The sequence below is a fragment of the Bombus bifarius genome, unplaced genomic scaffold, assembly GCF_011952205.1.
Source record: "Bombus bifarius isolate JDL3187 unplaced genomic scaffold, Bbif_JDL3187 scf7180000007973, whole genome shotgun sequence".
Taxonomy (NCBI): Eukaryota; Metazoa; Arthropoda; class Insecta; order Hymenoptera; family Apidae; genus Bombus; species Bombus bifarius.
The window spans coordinates 3672930-3690055 of NW_022884359.1; the positions used below are offsets into that span (position 1 = coordinate 3672930).

General features: G+C 39.0%; 1 protein-coding gene and 1 non-coding gene across 3 annotated transcripts in view; one reads left to right on the forward strand and one right to left on the reverse strand.

Moving 5' to 3' along the window:
* The window catches only part of LOC117216753 (aryl hydrocarbon receptor protein 1), a 156182-nt gene that overhangs the window by 14395 nt on the left and 124661 nt on the right, over positions 1–17126 (forward strand). The gene's annotated exons all lie outside the window — the stretch shown is intronic.
* On the reverse strand, positions 12474–12545 carry Trnad-guc. The gene has a single exon. It is a non-coding gene; the product is annotated as a tRNA-Asp (tRNA).

Genomic DNA, 17126 nt, shown 5'->3' on the forward strand with positions numbered 1-17126 from the left:
TCCAATTATGTAGTTCATCTCTCGGGGGATTCAAATAATGGAATTCTACTGTATGCTACTTTCATCTAGATATGTATCTATAGATAGGAATAGTATTCTTCGTGTTGTACATCTGTTTTTAATAGGGGGTTTCAGGATTGAAAGTTTAATTAATAAGGAAAAGGGGGAAGGGAAAGGACGCATGTACCGTTTCGAGGAAGCGGGAGGATGTAATTTCGTGGAATACGCGAAATAATTATCGAAACAGCGCGATACGAGGGCCGGTGTTCCGCTATTTCGTGTAATTAGTTTGTCGACGGTATCATTAGTTCGAGTATCGTTGTTACTCTTCCTTCGTGGACCTTCATTCGATTCGCACATTGTGCCTCGTGTTCGCTGGTCGGTATATCCTGACCTCTTTTCCCGCTGCCAAGGTGTGGCTGTGTTTTTAGAACACGGTGAAGCCATACCGTCGCAATCGACACGCGTTTCGATTCTCTTCTTTCGATCCAGAAGAAATTTCAGGTTGAATTTTTTTCAGTTTTAATTCGTCCTGAGAATTATTTACCTATTAGCAAGAAGAAAAAAGAATAAATAAAGTTGACGTCCAAACAAAGGCAACCGTGCAAGTTTTAAATTGTTTCTATTTGCACGTTCCTAATAGCGATATACGTTTCGAAATATCGACAAGAATAGAGAACAATAATTATGTTACAAATTACTACACTCATCATAATAAGCACCTGCAGAATTCATTTTGGAATTTATTATTATTTATGTCACTTTACTGCGACAAATAACCTTGTGAAAATAAGCCATTTATTTTTCACAACGAATAAAAGGAGATAGCTTTAACCGCCTATTATAATTATACTATTTAACTTGTAAGAAGCACGTGCCAGTTTAGAAAAATTACTTTACTACCGCTCATAATAATAAAACAGCACATAAACGATATTTTATGAAACAATATCGAGCATCATCATGTCAAAACAAAAAGGACATCGTCCTTTAAAATTAAAAGAAACATAATTTTGTTATACGTTAATGAATAGCGAAGCGGTCAATTATTTTCTACTTCAAACCACTTTGCTGAAAAATTAAATTTTCTCAGTCGCATCGCTGTTGATGCACGAAACAGTGAATAAGTTAAGGGCTTCTCGTCTCGCACATCATCTCACAGCCCATCTCATAGCTCATCTCATAGCTTGAGAAAGTTTTTATCGTAGTTTTTCTACGACCTATCAGACCTTGGCGAGGCAAAGCGGCTCCCGGTCCTCGACAAGTCGGTCAGACCGTCATCGTCGTCGCTGCATCCCCTTCATTTCGCTATCCGCTCGTTTCGGTAGAATTTGCATTCAAGGAACGCGAAATTGGGCGGTGCAAAGATAGAGCTAATGCTCGCGGGGCGGACCACCGCGCCGTATAAACACAGGGTAGTCGATGCCTTTCTGGCTTCATCATCTTCGCCCTGTGTATACGCGGTTGCGTTCGACTTTCCACCAGGTTGATGCGCGGCCCGCGAGAATTGCGGGATCGCGAGATTGCGAGATTGCGAAATTGCGAACTCCAGCAACGTTTCAAGTTTTCTACCACAAAACTGCTATTCTCTATTTTTCTATCGATGCACGCCTTACGTATCGTTAGATACTCTCTTCTCCCTTTGAAAGAAATTTACGCAAAGCCTGCAATTTACGACTACATTTTTGCAAATCATTCTCTCGGAACGTGTAATGAAATTACTAAATTAAATACAATACCATTATCGGTACAACGCACGTGAAGAAGCGAGTCTAATTTTCAGTTTCTACGGACTTTCGTATTTTACTTTGTAAAAAGCCACAGAAAAAATCGCAAATCAATAATTATAGGCGCGTATAGTAAAGTAATCATAGAACAGACGATACGAGATAATGTTTTATTTATTTTGCTACGTTGGAAAGCTCGGTCATAAAAGAGTCGAGATTTTTCTCATTTCTCGAGTCTATATCATTTCCAAATGAAGTGATTAATAAGCGATTCTTTGTCTGAAACTTTCCAGTATTAATATCGCCCATGTTCCACGAAATGTTCGTTTCCTGTTCTATTAACGACAGTCATATTTAAACAGTTAAAACTATTTTCTTCTTTTTCTGTTATTTTCAATCACGAAGATTCCGTGTTACCTTTGTCGGGATATTTTTATACGATTGTAAGTTTGCTCGTTAATTGAAAGAACTCGAAGGACCTACTAAGTTGCGCATAAAAAATCCATGGAAATTACCAATTACGGCGTAACGTGACTTTTTAAAGAGACAGCATCGGGCAACGAGCTGGCGATTCGTACGAAAAAATACGATCGTCTTGTCAGAAGGATCGCGTGACGTAGTTAGTTGGTACCGATCGTCGAGGAATTAAATGTTAAGATCGAGATGACAGTGTATTAAAGCGTTTTACGATAAACATTCGGTCGCCGTAGGGAAGATGGAATCCTCGTGCACGGTAGGAATTAATTAATGAAAAGGCGACGCGCTACAGATTGGCGTGAAATTGCCGGTTCAGCGGGGCCGAATTCGCGGTAAATACCAATATTCTGTCGCGGTCGGAATTTCGAATAAATATGAACGCGTCGATCAACGTATCATTTCTATGCTAATGGTACCGATAGGCCGCCGCCGCCACTCTGGTGTTGCCTGCTTAAAGGCCGATTTACACGTACTTGAATGCCGGCCCGTTTTGCGGTTTTGTAATTACGGCAGCGTAATAAACACCGAATAACAATCGAACTCGTTTCCCCCTATTAGTTCGTTACAGTTGCAAAAACAAGGATCTGCGAAACGAGCTGTTTCCGATACGTATTATAGGCGAAACAACAAGTTGTAGCGGCTAATGGCGCCCGGTTCGGTTATTTTCATAAGAAAATTGTGACAGTCTGTCGAACAGGCGAAATAACAACCTCCGTGCGTTTTTGTCAAGGCAATCAAATTGACAAGGTTTTTGAAAAAGTGGTAATTCGTATATTTTAAAGATGATCTCAGAGAAAACGTGGGAACTGTGTTATTATGGTATCGAATAAAAGGTAGACTGGTACTTTTGAAAAGTTGCGAGTGGACAAAAACGATTACAAAACTGCCATTTCGATCGTTTTCGATATCCGACGATTGTTTGAAAATATCCACGAAAAGCCTACGCGTATACCATCGATATTCAGCCATCGATATTCAGCCATCGATAGCCCGCAACAAAACAACTCGGAACATCAAAAGTAACATTAGCCGCAGTCTGCATCATCGGTTTGATGGCCAGCTTTTATCCGATACGCCAATTTGTTGGTCGGACACACCGGAGACCCTTAGGTCCAAATGTGTATCCGGAGATGGGCGAAACGTGCGTTCCACGTTCGAAAAGCCGGTGATCAAGGGTAAAAATGAAGTCTTCTCTCCCGCGCAGACTTGTCTCCTGGTGATATGTAAATTTCTGCGGTGCATATCGCTGTTACAAATTCGAAGGCAGAGCTGGAGGGGGAGGGCGAAGAGAGATCGGCCCGTAGCCCCAGCGCCGACTTTGTAGACGTGTAATCTTCGGAGCTAGCCACTAGGCGGGGTAATAACACGCTCGCGATCACAACGTCGGGGTATCAAGATGCTAGCCAGCGGAGCCGTGCACGTAGCGCGAAATCGGTAGCAAGTACCTAACAGGTGAAGAACTCGGAGTGATTTTCTCTTATGGTGTGTTCGACCGGGGCCAGATCGGCGTGTTAGCGGCGTTTATTTTAACCGTTTCGAGCCGCGATACCGATTATTACGATATTACCGTAGGTGTGTCGCGAGCCTGCGGAATTGAATGTCGGCCGATCGGTCAGCCGAGGCTTCGTGGGAGAGATTCGAGATTTGCACAGGAATTGCATTCGCTGAGAATCTCAGAACGATTCACTGACAGAATTTTTAAGGAGGCTCCGAGGATACTGAGAAGAGAAAGAAACGGATTGGCTGCAAGGTAAAAGGGAAAAGAATGAGCAGTGGCAAGGGAAAGGTCCTTGAGTAAAGTTTTATGTGCACTGTAGTGGCTGTGTGCGAGTAGTATAATCGTGTTTAAGTAGGTTGAACAATTTTTGGTCAACCAATCGAGTCGATTTAATTCGAATAATTCATATATACACACACTTGGTACGTTATTTAAAACGACCATACTAAATTCCAAATTTTTATACGGTACATGTGTGTTTTGAGTAATCAGATTTGAATATGTTAATTTAGACGTTTTTGCGATCAGGTTAGCTTAATCGTTGGAGAATGTCCGTGTCATTTGACCAAAGATAAACGCGTGGACAACCTCTGTTTAAAAACTTCAACTTAAATCGCTGAAGTGGGTCGACCGATTGTCAGTCGATGAAGCAAAAATTACTTAATGTAAACGCAGTTTATGCGACAAGATCGTCGACAAATTCACGTAAAGAGACTTGCTGTCCCTACAAAAGATCAAGTACGTGATCGTCATATCGTTTTCTCTCGCGTGCCGTAGAAGCATCGTTCGCGGCTTGAAAAACGCGCCGCGCGCCCGCTGCGCCCGTAATTTCGGAATTCTTCTAACAGTGTAAACGCCCACTTGATGTTTTCGATATCGTGTAATCGTACGGAGCGGCCTCGCGGGACAATATTATGTGCCGTAACGTTCGTATAAATTTTCGAGGGCGAGGTGCCGCGTTTTTGCCGGTCGATCCGTATTAATTAGCATAATTTCAGGCGCGCTGTCGGCTGGCAGGTGGGACAAGAGCGAGCTCGTTTCCGGCAGCCGCCGCCGTCACCCAGCGACTTGATTTATTTAATAAAATTACAGACGGAAGAAAAAACGCGCTCCCGGGCTCACGTACGCGATCGCGACGCGATACGAACAGGATCCGTGGATCCCTGATCGATACTTAACAAAATAACGGTAATGAGAATAAATTGAATAGCATGGGTAAATAACGCAGGGTAATGCGAGTAAATTAACGTGCCGGATCAAACGAAAGTAATAATTGATTACGCTACACGAGTTATTGGTATATAATCGATGCATGAACAACGTAATTACAATACGTACGAAGATGTTATAATCGATCAAAGGAAACCGATTGATGCGATGATTGCTTGATTGTAGAAATTGTTGTACCTCTGTTTGTTGGTGGTAGTATGTTCATGGGAAATGAGATGAAACGATGAAATCACGAAGAAATTATTAGTATATTAAAGTAAAATGTCTAATATATAAAATTACCTGTTATTCTCTCTAACACTTTGAAAGAAATTTTACAAATTTCTTTTCCTACTAAAAATTCTTACAAATATTCCTCCTGACCAATCGCTTCTCGAATAATCTGCATCAATTATCGTATATTTTATGACATTACCAATTGTCTTAATATGTACTTAAGAACAAAGACATATTTTCTCAATTGTCCAATAAGGATCAGCATATATTATTTTGCAGATCTGTTGACTGCCGTATTTATTACAGTTGCTTGAGATGGAATGGAAAACACGTATCTGTTTATGTGTGTGAATAAGCAGGTTCCTTTGTCAGTTCGATGGACTTTCGTGGAAGGGTATTAAGATCGACATCGATTCGCAGAGAGAATGAAATCAATTTATCAGCCGGGCTGCCCGGGCTGACGAATGCGTTTCTGAACGAGGCAACACCCACGCGCGGGCCGGTCGCGCGATCAATGTTGTCAGCGTAATTAATTCGCTGGCATTACGCACACAGCAACTCGCGAACGATTAACAAATCGATTTATTTCGCGTGTGCTGAGGCCTCGGCTTCCAAACCCGTGTCTTTGCGCAATTGTTCAATGCGACGCTGTGAAATTTATCAGCGACAGCGTTATCGGTATCGATCGTAATTTTTGTACGTAGATGAATTAAATGGAATTAGCTAAGATTCGACAGCTGAAAATTTAACCTTCAGATTTGTACGGAATAAACTTGTACAGTAACTTGTATAAGATACTATTTGTACGGGCATGTTTTTCAATATGACAAGCACAGGAGAAGAACGTAACATGTTCATTTTTGTTAATTTTTTTGGTAGTTTCACGATTATATGTTTCTCGCAGATAGGTGATATGTCTATGAGATTTTAAATAACTGTACTTTACGGAGAAACGCCGCTCCAAATGATAAGAAGAAAAGCGAAAAAGAAATAGGCGTGAATGGACACGGAAAATTCGTACGTATTTTCTTCCGTTCGCGTTTATTCCAATTGTTTTTGTCATCTGGTAGTCGATCGCTTGAAAAATCGGCCGCTTTTAAGAATAATCGGTAGACGCGGTTGCAACATGATAGTCGCGCAGCGGTGTACGCAACAGTTACGCGACCGATCCGGTGTCGCCATTTTAGAGATTTTTCCGTCAGTTTTTTTTCTTTTCGCTCGAATCTCTATGCTTTCCATCTACTTTCCTACGTTGCTTCTACGATTCTCGAGAAATCTTTAATTTAATCGTAATGCCATAACATCCGCATTAGCAGATGAATAAATTACTTATCATCGAAGAATTGATCCTAAATTTTTTGGTTGGTTGTGTACAGTGCACACATAATAGGCAAAAATATACACATTTCCCAAAATATAGTACTTCTCTGTAGTAGTATTTAGTAAGTAAAATAATTTTCTATCTAGCTTCTATCTACCTAATTCTATCCCCAAAAGATTAATTTGCATATATATCTACAATCTACTAATTTCGTATCCGAATTATGGAATTAATAAAAGAAACGGAGTTGATCGGTTTAACTTCTGTTTATTCGTAGATTCGAGCGCGCTGCTTCTCGTTGGAGATTTTAATGCCTGCACACAGTCCACTAGACACGATCGTGTTCGATTTTTCATAAGACAAATCTTAATCAATTTCCTCCGGTCATTTTCCCCCATCCTGTTGTAAAACTTCATTTAATATAACGATCAATTTCCAATTATCTGTTCCTCGATAAAAGCTTAAGTACATCCACCAGCGAACCCCGTTATCTTCGTCAAATATCTCAGATAACGACGTCATCGTTCGGACATGTAGTATCTGCCATTGAAGAGCAAACCGAAGCAAATGGATAGCTATTAAAAAGCAAGCGGCGAGGATGGCCGGATAAAACGCGTAGCAGGTGTAACATAAAATGCAACGGGCTTTGGTAGAAGAGAACTCCAGTTTAGGTTCACCGAACGACTCGAGTTCCAGCGCGAGAAAGAGTCGCGTTTCGCGAATCGGAGGAGTACCTTTACCTGGGCTGGCCTGTTGCAGGAACTGCAATGACTGCTATACGATCTACATACCAGCTAATAGGTGTAGCTAACCGGAAAAAGAGAGTCACTCGACCATTCGATGTCCGTTTGTTTACATAGACGTGAGTGGCGTGTGCATTTTTATAGGGAGGATCGGATATCGGGGCGTCGAGTTAAGTTACAGTTGGCCTTTTCTCTCCTTTCTATCGTTCCCTTCTCTTCTAAGCTTCTCCCTCTCATTCTCCTAACGCTTAACCCCTTCCCTTTTACTTTTCGTTATTACTTTGTTTCTGGTTAGTAAACGCTGGAAATTTGTTGGACGATTCGCATTCGATGTCAGCAACATTGATATTGTACTTTGCGATGTTCCATTTTTGCCTCGATTCCTTTACGCTAGCTCTACTTTGTAGTATCCTGTGAATTTTCTTTCTTTCGATAATTATATTTTAACGAGTTTACTAGCTTTGTCAATTTAGACACGTTGATCGAAGCTATTCCTATATACTGTCGCTCTTATTGGATCTTTATGAAAACTTTATAAACAAAGAGATACGAAAATGTATAAACGAAACTCGGAAGATCGTTGAGAAATGTTGGCAGAAAATTCTGTAAAGGACAAGAGTTTCTTAAATGTTACGTTGATCTTCTTCTTGGACAATAAAAATTGAAGACTAGTCATGTCTAAGATGGGGAAAGGACAGTGATTCTATTAAATGCCCGATGATTTTCCAACGAGTGGTCAGAGAATGTCCGACTTACCGACAAATTGTCCAGTCTGGACGTAAGTAGTTTAAATTACATCCTCGATTACGAAGTCCAGAGACGCGTGGGACGGCGAAAGTCTGTCACTGGTGTGCTCTAATCGCGATATAGTCGCAAACTTTCCAGCCTTTCGTATCTCCCCCTACTGCAGTTCAAGAGGGAATTGCAGTTGTATCGCGACGTGATTGTTCAGCGTCAGTTCGCTATCGATTATTGTTATTGCAGCAGCTTGTCGGTGGAAAATAGACACGACATGCACCGAAAGGTGTCTATAGTCAGCAAAGTGTAAAGAATTGATCACTGTGTTTCCTCACGACATATTTTCTCTTCCATGTTTTCTGGACAAACTTTTCTGTGTCTGATAAACCGTGATTTCGTGGAACTTTGGAAGTCACTAAATTGTCCGATTACTTGTATGAAAATGTTCTTTCGATTGCATCAAACGTGTATTTTTAAATAAAATTGCGTAAAGAAGTCTTTTGTCGTATTTGATCAAATTGACAGAGAATAGAGGCGAAATGGAAAATTCGAACGAAAGAATGTTTCCGGGCTTTAAAAACGTGTATTTCAAATGGCATTAAATGCAAATAAAAATGTTATTTATCGTTGGCACTCGATTAAATTTAATACAGAATGGAAACGAAATTGCAAATGTTTTTAGAGAATAAAGAGTAGGTTGATTACACGTAATTAAGTTGGCTGTAAAAGATTAAGATCGTTGGTTAAATGTTATTTTTGCAATAAATTCTGCTGGAATGTGGTCGGACGTTTGGTGCAACGACACTTATGCTTTATGCGTTCGATACGACGGTGCTTTTCATTAAATCGATATGCTGCATTGCGCACGTTGTTACACGATTCTGTGCTCTTTATATTATACACAATTATTACATGTCGTTGTATCACTGAGAGCTGCTATACGTGCTTACGTATGTTTGCAGTCCTCTTATGACACATTGTCACGAAACATGCGAACCGTTACCATTGTTTGTTGCATCGTTCCTTTTATTCGTCTTCCTCGCGGCTGATTCGGTTTTGAAAAATTGCGTTAAGATTACTTATGTCCACCCCCGCGATTTCTTTACTCTTGCTTTCTTATTAAACGCACCTCGTCATATACCTCTCCTTTTGGAAGAAAAAAAAAAACAAAAAAAAAAAAAGAACAAAAATAAAAGTCAGCCGTGAAATATCGCGCTTAAACGAAATAACTTTAATTACGTAAATCTTTCGACGAACAAGTTTAACCAAACGTATAATATAAATATTCAAAGAAATAATATGCAAATTTTTCTACCAAGAGATCCAAGAAGAAGAAAATAGAAGCTGAAGAAATATTCCTGGAAGCGGAATAAAAATTGCGCCAATTTCTTAATGAAAAAGTCCAACGAGAAGATACAAATGAAAGGTCGGCTAAAAAGTTCCTCGAATGTGAATAAAAATGTACTCGAATCTTTTTACTATCTGTCGCAATATAACTCTTAATAATCGAATTTAATTTCCTTGAACTTATCGGGCAGAGAGCCGTGAGCCGATCTGGCAAAAACGATTCTCACGTTGGATTTTGTGGACGCGGGCGCGAGCGCGCTCTTGTCCGCGGTTTGTTGGCGCCTTACGGTGGAACAGTTTTGGAATTAACCCATTAGCGCTAATGAGGGAATCTGAAGTCAATTAAGCACGCCGTGATAATATGGGACCGATAAGCGAGAAACCGATGAATATGCAAACTATCGTGCGGCCACCTGCCACATGCCTTTTCTTAGAGGCCGCGGCCGAGGAACGCGCGTGCACACACGCAGAGGCGTCGAATTTTCACGGAATTGGTATTATACATATCGAACGAGATGCGAGAGTACACAGATTGTGACATCGTGATAACTTTTTCTCTTTGTGCCTGTAATTTATCTCTGTTACCTTTCGATCGACCGGCAGTGCTTGTTTTAACGAATCATCTTAATAACGAGAAGATAGCACATATATAGCGGCGGACGAGATTAGTATTTTTATGTATGATGTTGCTACCTTTTATGTTAGATAATTTTTATCGTGGAATTTTTCCGCGGCTCTAACTTATCTCCGTTAGCTTTTGATGAACCGAAGGTGCCTTGTTTTAACATATTACCCTAACCACGAGGAGATAGAACGTATAGCGGTGGACGAATCTGAGTTGTGAACAGGAAAAGGTTAATTATATTCATTCGCGTATACTGTATTTAGTTGTGCAATATATTTCAATTCAGCATATTTCATTATTAAGAAACTAAAGAATCATGTTAAAGATTCATTTATGAATACAGAAGTGTTACCTTTTAATTAAATGTAGATAATATTAAAAAGAAAAAAAAAATTTATAATTCAGTTCCGTTATGTAAATGTCGGATTTTTTGTTGCAGGTCAGTGTTCAGAAATTTCCTCGCATAGAATTCTTGTCCGTAAGTCGGGTAAGCTTATTTAGTTATTTTACAACTGTCACGTTAGTGTTAATATTTACATGTTTCAATATACTGCGCGAGTACACGGTTGATTTATACATTAAGTTTTTCTCTCTGTCGATAACGTTCAATCTCTCTATTCGAATTCGATGATTTACATACGCCGCGTTCGAGAAATATATAAATATTTATCCCGAAAGATAACGACATTATATTTCACCAGATGGAGATAAATCCCAGCGGAATTGAAATATCAAATTAAGATAGAGATAATCGTAGAATTTGCACAAACCCGTTCAACAAGGAGAACGAGTTGCCATAGTATCGCGCTTTTCCTTGACAGTCAGCGAGATTAATCTACTAACACGACACGCATTTTGATTTTGTCGTTTTTTTTTAAGAACATTGCGAGTACCCGCGTGATATTTGACATCAGCGAATTTAAAGAATCATATTGAAAGATCATTTTTAATACATATCTTCATATAATTTCGCTGTGTTACGATTTAATTATTATTAAAATACAGGGAGACACAAAAGTATTCGTACAGTTGGCCTGTTGTAGAAACAAAAAGAGCAACAGTTTCTGTATTATCGAATAACGAAAAAGACTGAGAAAACATAAAACCAGATTTCGTTGACTTATGTTTGAATATTTTTAATATTGGAAATATTTCCCTTTTTATTTCTACCGAAAGAATTCTCTTCTTGTTTACGTGTATCCTACCGAGTACTTGTCTCTTTAATCGTATCTATTCATTTTTAAGCAACACGCAAAACACGCTCGATCCGATAATTGCAAGGAATTCGTCATAGAGCAGCGGCAAAAATTTTCATAATTTTCTGACGACCGTAAAACTCGCCCGGTTTTTCTCTCCAACGATTCTAGCTAAACAGAAATATTTATTCCACGAAGATATGGAAATGAACTTGGCGGCGAATTTATTTCCGGTCGCGTCAGCACGCGCCGCCCGTTTTTGCCACCAAAATTCGCCCGCTTCCGTGGAAAATTCGCTTCGTTTTTCTCATCCAGGCCGCCATTAACGGCACGTGAGAGGATTTTTTGGCCGTTTTGCCATCAAACGAGACCGCGATTTTTCGTGACGTAGCACACACAAAAGGGAGAGAAGGAGAGCGCTGGACAATCGTGAGGAATCGTTTCGTGACGCTTGCCGATTTGTCTTGCGACTATTAGCGCCGCATCGGAATTTCGCTGATTGTTTGGGTAATTAGCGAAACACGCGGCCCTCGAGAACGATGGTACCGTATCACGATGCTCGATGACGCGAACACACTGATTCGATTGCTTCGCTTTTTATAGTTCGCTGGTTTCCAGCACGATTTTCAACCGTGAAATGAGTTGCGTTAGGAATTAATCGCGCTGATTAATTGGATTTTTGTTTGCTGAAATTCATTCATGTGAAAGGAATAGCGAGGCTAAATGGAAATCTTATTCGATTGTTGGGCTGCTTTGCTGTTTAGAATCGGAGCTTTGGAATTAGGCAACACTGTGATTTATGGTCGGTTGATAAGAATCTTCATTGATGAGTAGTTTTTCTCTTATTCGCTGAATTACTCACTTTACTACATGTTATTATAGTATTTCTAGTCGTCGTCGGTGTCGTTTAGTCTTTTTTAATTGAAGTTGCAACGATCGTTCATCGATGCAGTTGTAAGCAATTTACAAAAGTTCAATGATCTTGTACAATATTCTATTACACTTCGATTTCGCTGTAGCATTGCATACGAGGCCAAGATATTCTGATAATCTGGTATTCGCTCATTTCTATTCGTCGTCACGAGAAAGAATGACCTTGTTATGAAAATCCAAGAGCCTCGTTGCCAGATCAATGTGGCCAAACTCCTTTGTCCTCTGCCTGTTATTCTATGCCTCTGTACATACATAGCATACACATACATATGATATAGGATACTTCGGTCTGACATATTCTTTGGTAAGACGCGCGGTTTATCATGAACAGAATCACTCGATAGTTTTTGTAAATACTTTATTTTTGCGTCAGTATACGTAAATAGCTAAAAATATAATTTTATGGATGGAAAAAAAAATTTCTCCCCGGCGGGGAATCGAACCCCGGTCTCCCGCGTGACAGGCGGGGATACTGACCACTATACTACCGAGGACTTGTGGTAACATGGTATTCCAGTATTCCAGAAAGGAAAAATTCAATGAAAATCGTACTTTATTTTTTTTCTATTTTAATATAGAACATATTGATATAATGTTTTTCATTCAACAACTAAAAATTATGTTTTTAAGATTAATACGATATGTTACGATCGTGGAAGAAGTATAATCTATTATTTTAATACATGACGTGCAAATGATACAAATTTTCGTGAGCCATTTCTATCAAAGCATTGATATAGATTTGTCTCTCTTGTTTCTTTCGATCGAATAAAAGTCTGTTGAAAAGGAAAGACGAGATTCATTCTTAAGTGGACGTAGCGTTTAGTCGATTCGTTACGCACTATCTCTTCACTAAACACACATATTGCTAAAGTATCGATAACCAACCACTAATACCTTACCAGTTACCAAGAGTCTATACCTACAAACAACTATATAATTTAGAAAGTTCAACGTATACAGAACTTACCTTCAAATGAAACTTTTCTGTTTTAATTTTGCTTAGAAAAGATTTGTTTTTTTTTCTTCTTCTTCTATTTTCGCAAAAATCGAGATATCCATAATCGACCATAAATGCGTTACTTAGAAGCAAATAATTCGTTTAGTCGACATATTATCAACGATATTATTGATAACATGTATGCCTATGTGGAAACAAATAATTTAGAGATTTCAAAGTTTACACGACCTAAGTAGCTTGAATGGACGTTTTTGTTTAAATTTCACTTGGAAAACGAGGAATGTTCACGCGTCTTCTCTTCTTCTTCTTCTTCTTTTACCGATGAATTCGCGAGGAAACGTATACACTGCTGGAAGCATTGTAAAAGTAAACAGAAACGTGCAAGTTTTTCTCACGAGAGGCCGCATGAAAAGAAGACGTGGCCGGAGGAAGGCAAACTGCAGAATGCGATTAGGGTAGAGTCAGAGTCATTCATGGGTCTCGTTACGAGACGTCTGCAAATCACTCGTCAAGGGTCATGTCGTAAATTACATGTCGTCTCATGGCCGGAGGACTGGACTCTGCGCCACACGTGTCCTTTTCCGACTCTGGAAACAGTCTTTTCTCCCCGAAGAAAACGTTGAGCTCTTCTAATCGCTCTTTTTTTCTATACATAGGAATACTTTGGACAAATCTTCAGATCTTAAGAACTCATGCAATTTAACGAGCTTAAAAGAACCGAGGTAAAGAAGATGCACGATAGAGAAGCAGGGAAGGGAGTTTGTTTCTCAAGAAGGTCAACTGTACTTCTTTGAATGCAAATGATGAATACGCAAACACTAGTGCGTACGCTGTACAAGCAAGTTTGTTAAACGATATCTCGAAATGCGTTTTACGTCTGGTATTGTTATAATTGGATCGAGGACTCATGAATGTGGCTAAAGGAAATGGAATTTAAATCGAAATTTGCATATTTTATTGCATATTTTATTGTACACATTGTGCGCAGTTTTGCTCGTTCAAATTTCCCACAAAGACGTAAAAATCCGCGATTTAACTATATAATTGCCAGAAACAGCGAGCTACTTGTTCTAGGAATTTCAAAATTCCAATCATTTAAGATATTATTATTATAACATTACAACTTAATCATTAAGTATATAAATGCTACATTACGTTGTCTTCAGATTCCATTAACTGTCTCTAAAAATTACAATATTAATTCTTAACGAACACGTTTTCGGACATACCAAAACACGCCAGAGTAACGAATGGAAAACTAATTTACGAGGGACGAGGATTGCAATTAACTCGAGGCCACTGGCCAAGCCAGGTTCTTGTCTCTTTCGTTTTATTTTATATCGCACCTTTTACCACATTTTTGTCGTTTTCGGACGGAATCGGCGAATTCGTCGCTGCACCGGGGATCGGCAACTGGCATCAAGAAAACAGTACTCCTTATTAATCGTCGAGATGTTTATCACTGTTTAACGAAGGGGTCCTCAGAGTAATTAGGTTGCATCGTGGGGAAACGGGAAGTAACGAGGCACCTGCGTGTTTCCAGTTTCGCGTTAAAATGTTTCGGCGAAATAAATTGGCAGATTAATAGTAAACGATATTTTCGTTCCTCTCTTCCGAGTTATCCTCCAGTATTTTTTTCTTTTTTTCTTCGTTTACAGTAGAACTTCGTTTATGACAACATTTTCGAGGATTCAGAGATGTCATTATATAATACAGCGATGAGTTTCTCATGAAGATAATATATTAACAAATAGATATCAGATCGATGTATGTACGGTTGCTTTGATCAAGTTTCTTGAAATTTTTGCCAATCGAAGGAACTGTTGCAATAACGAAACTTCAATTATTCTTTTATTTGATATTATTATATAATTTAAGGGAATAGTCCCAACAATCAGGTTCCTTCCATCTTTAACTATTTCATATTCAAATATTTTTTCCTATTTATAAAACGACGTTAAAATAAAATAAGCCGCAGAAATACGTTATGTTTTCTTTTTTTTATAATCTTCGTTATGCTCCAGGGTATCAGTTTACTACGAAACATTTCCTGGGTTGCTTTCGGAAATTCGGTCGTTTTTTGTCGATTCGAGAAGTTGTAATTCAGAATTGTTCGATAATTTTTCGAGGATCGAATTGTTCGAGGATCATCCTCTCCAGGAAAAGTTAGTTGACAAAAGTTTCTCAGGGTTGTATAGACTAGCATAGAGCGTAGGGGCGAACGTGCAACGGCAAACACGACTGATTGTTTGCAGACTTGTGCAAACGCGTTTGCGAAAACGCAAGTACCGCCCAATAGGCGGAGAAACAGCGGTGTTCGGTGGGTCGACGGCACGAAAACTTGTTCATTTTTTCCGAAAGATCACGCTAGCCACGCCATATGTTCGCTCGGCTGTTAGCTTTGCTTTTGACGGTGCCTCCGTTCCGCGTCATCTGTCCACTAAAACTTGCGAAATGTCCGGCCTGTTCTATAAAATATCGTTTTGCAAACTAATAAACGCTATCCACTTTGAAGTACACATATACCGATTCAAAGGTGGAATTATCCGTCACTGTTAATTCTTTCTAAAACTAGTTCTCAATTTATCATCGCGCTGTGTATTTGTAGCGACAGTTGCCTTTATCCATACGATAACATCGTGCTTTATCCATTCTAGTCATCTTTGTAATATATCTTCTTAATAATTTAAGTGAGAATACGTCTAGCCGAGCAGGTATTTTATAGATGTTTTCTTCATGTAGGTTTAATATTAGGTATCTTCGCATGTCGGTGTCAATTTTTATAAAATATTTCTAGATTTGATGAAGCTCATTGTTAAATTATGTACAAAAAATCAGTATTTTCCAATACATTTTCTCGGAACAGATTTGTCCTAGGTGACTTGAAATTGTTATACTGGTCTAATAACAGTATTCGTTCCCTTGAATTCCTTCGTGTAACAGAATGAGTAATACAGATTAGATTCGGCTTTTAAACCTTTCCATTTTTCATATTGATTTGATATTAGTATTTGTTTTCACGAGCTTCTTTATACGAGAAAACGAAGCAGTTTCGCTTGAATTAGGTTTTCTAAATTTTCATGTAGCCTCAATATTGATATTAACTTTCTCGGATTTCTTCGTGTAACAAAATGAAACGGTTTCGAGGTTCGATAGGGTTAATGGAGAGAGTCGGTTCTTTTTTTAATAAAAATTTATGCGACCGCGCTTTTCATCCGACCGAACACTGTTATACACGCGATGGAGCACGGGCTGCTTATTACGTGAGTTAAAATGTGCCAGCCGCTGATAAAGCGTTTTAAATGCAATCATTAATTTCGCGTCGCTGTTACCGCAATTAGAATTTGCATTTTATAAATATGCAGCCATGCCCCGCGTCTTTTTCCATGTTTACGGGCGCCCCCTTCTATCCTATTCCAATTGGCGCCAGTTCTTTTTCTTTCCGTCGATTACACGTAAGACCCGTACAGATTTTGCTCTGTTGGCTTCTAACGAGCCTAATGCTTGCGAGCTCTATAGTTGCCTACGTTGTTATTACATAGCAAACAAGGAACAATGAAAATACAAAAAGCTACGATAACGAGTGGAGAAGGGGGTTCATTTCTTTTAACTGAAGGTTCTAGATTTTTAATTCTATTTCCGTAGAGATTCCTATCGAATAGGAAAGTTACCTCAATCGATACGCCAAGTAGCAAGAACTACTTTTATTCCTCAGTCTTCGATTTTTAACATTTCTTAGAATATTATCAGTATCTTGGAATGGCCGGTTCTCAACGTTATTCTCACGATTGTTTTCTCTCTCTTGCTTATATTGGATCGATTAATAAATACTATTGGTTATGTCGTGAATCTTCCTTCTTTTAATTCCGATTCAAATTCGACTTCATTCTCACCTTATAGAAATCTTTACGTCACTTACGAATCCTTGGTATGGATTCACTTATTTTCTTTTATACGTAATGGGACCAAAAAAATGAAACCTAAATGGAGAATTGCTTTATTGCAACAGGTAGAGAATCTACGTAGAAAATTGTTTCATTGCAACAGGTACCTATACCTAGTGCTTTAGACACAATATATACTTTTGCGTATTATGTGTAGTCTAAGTATTTGC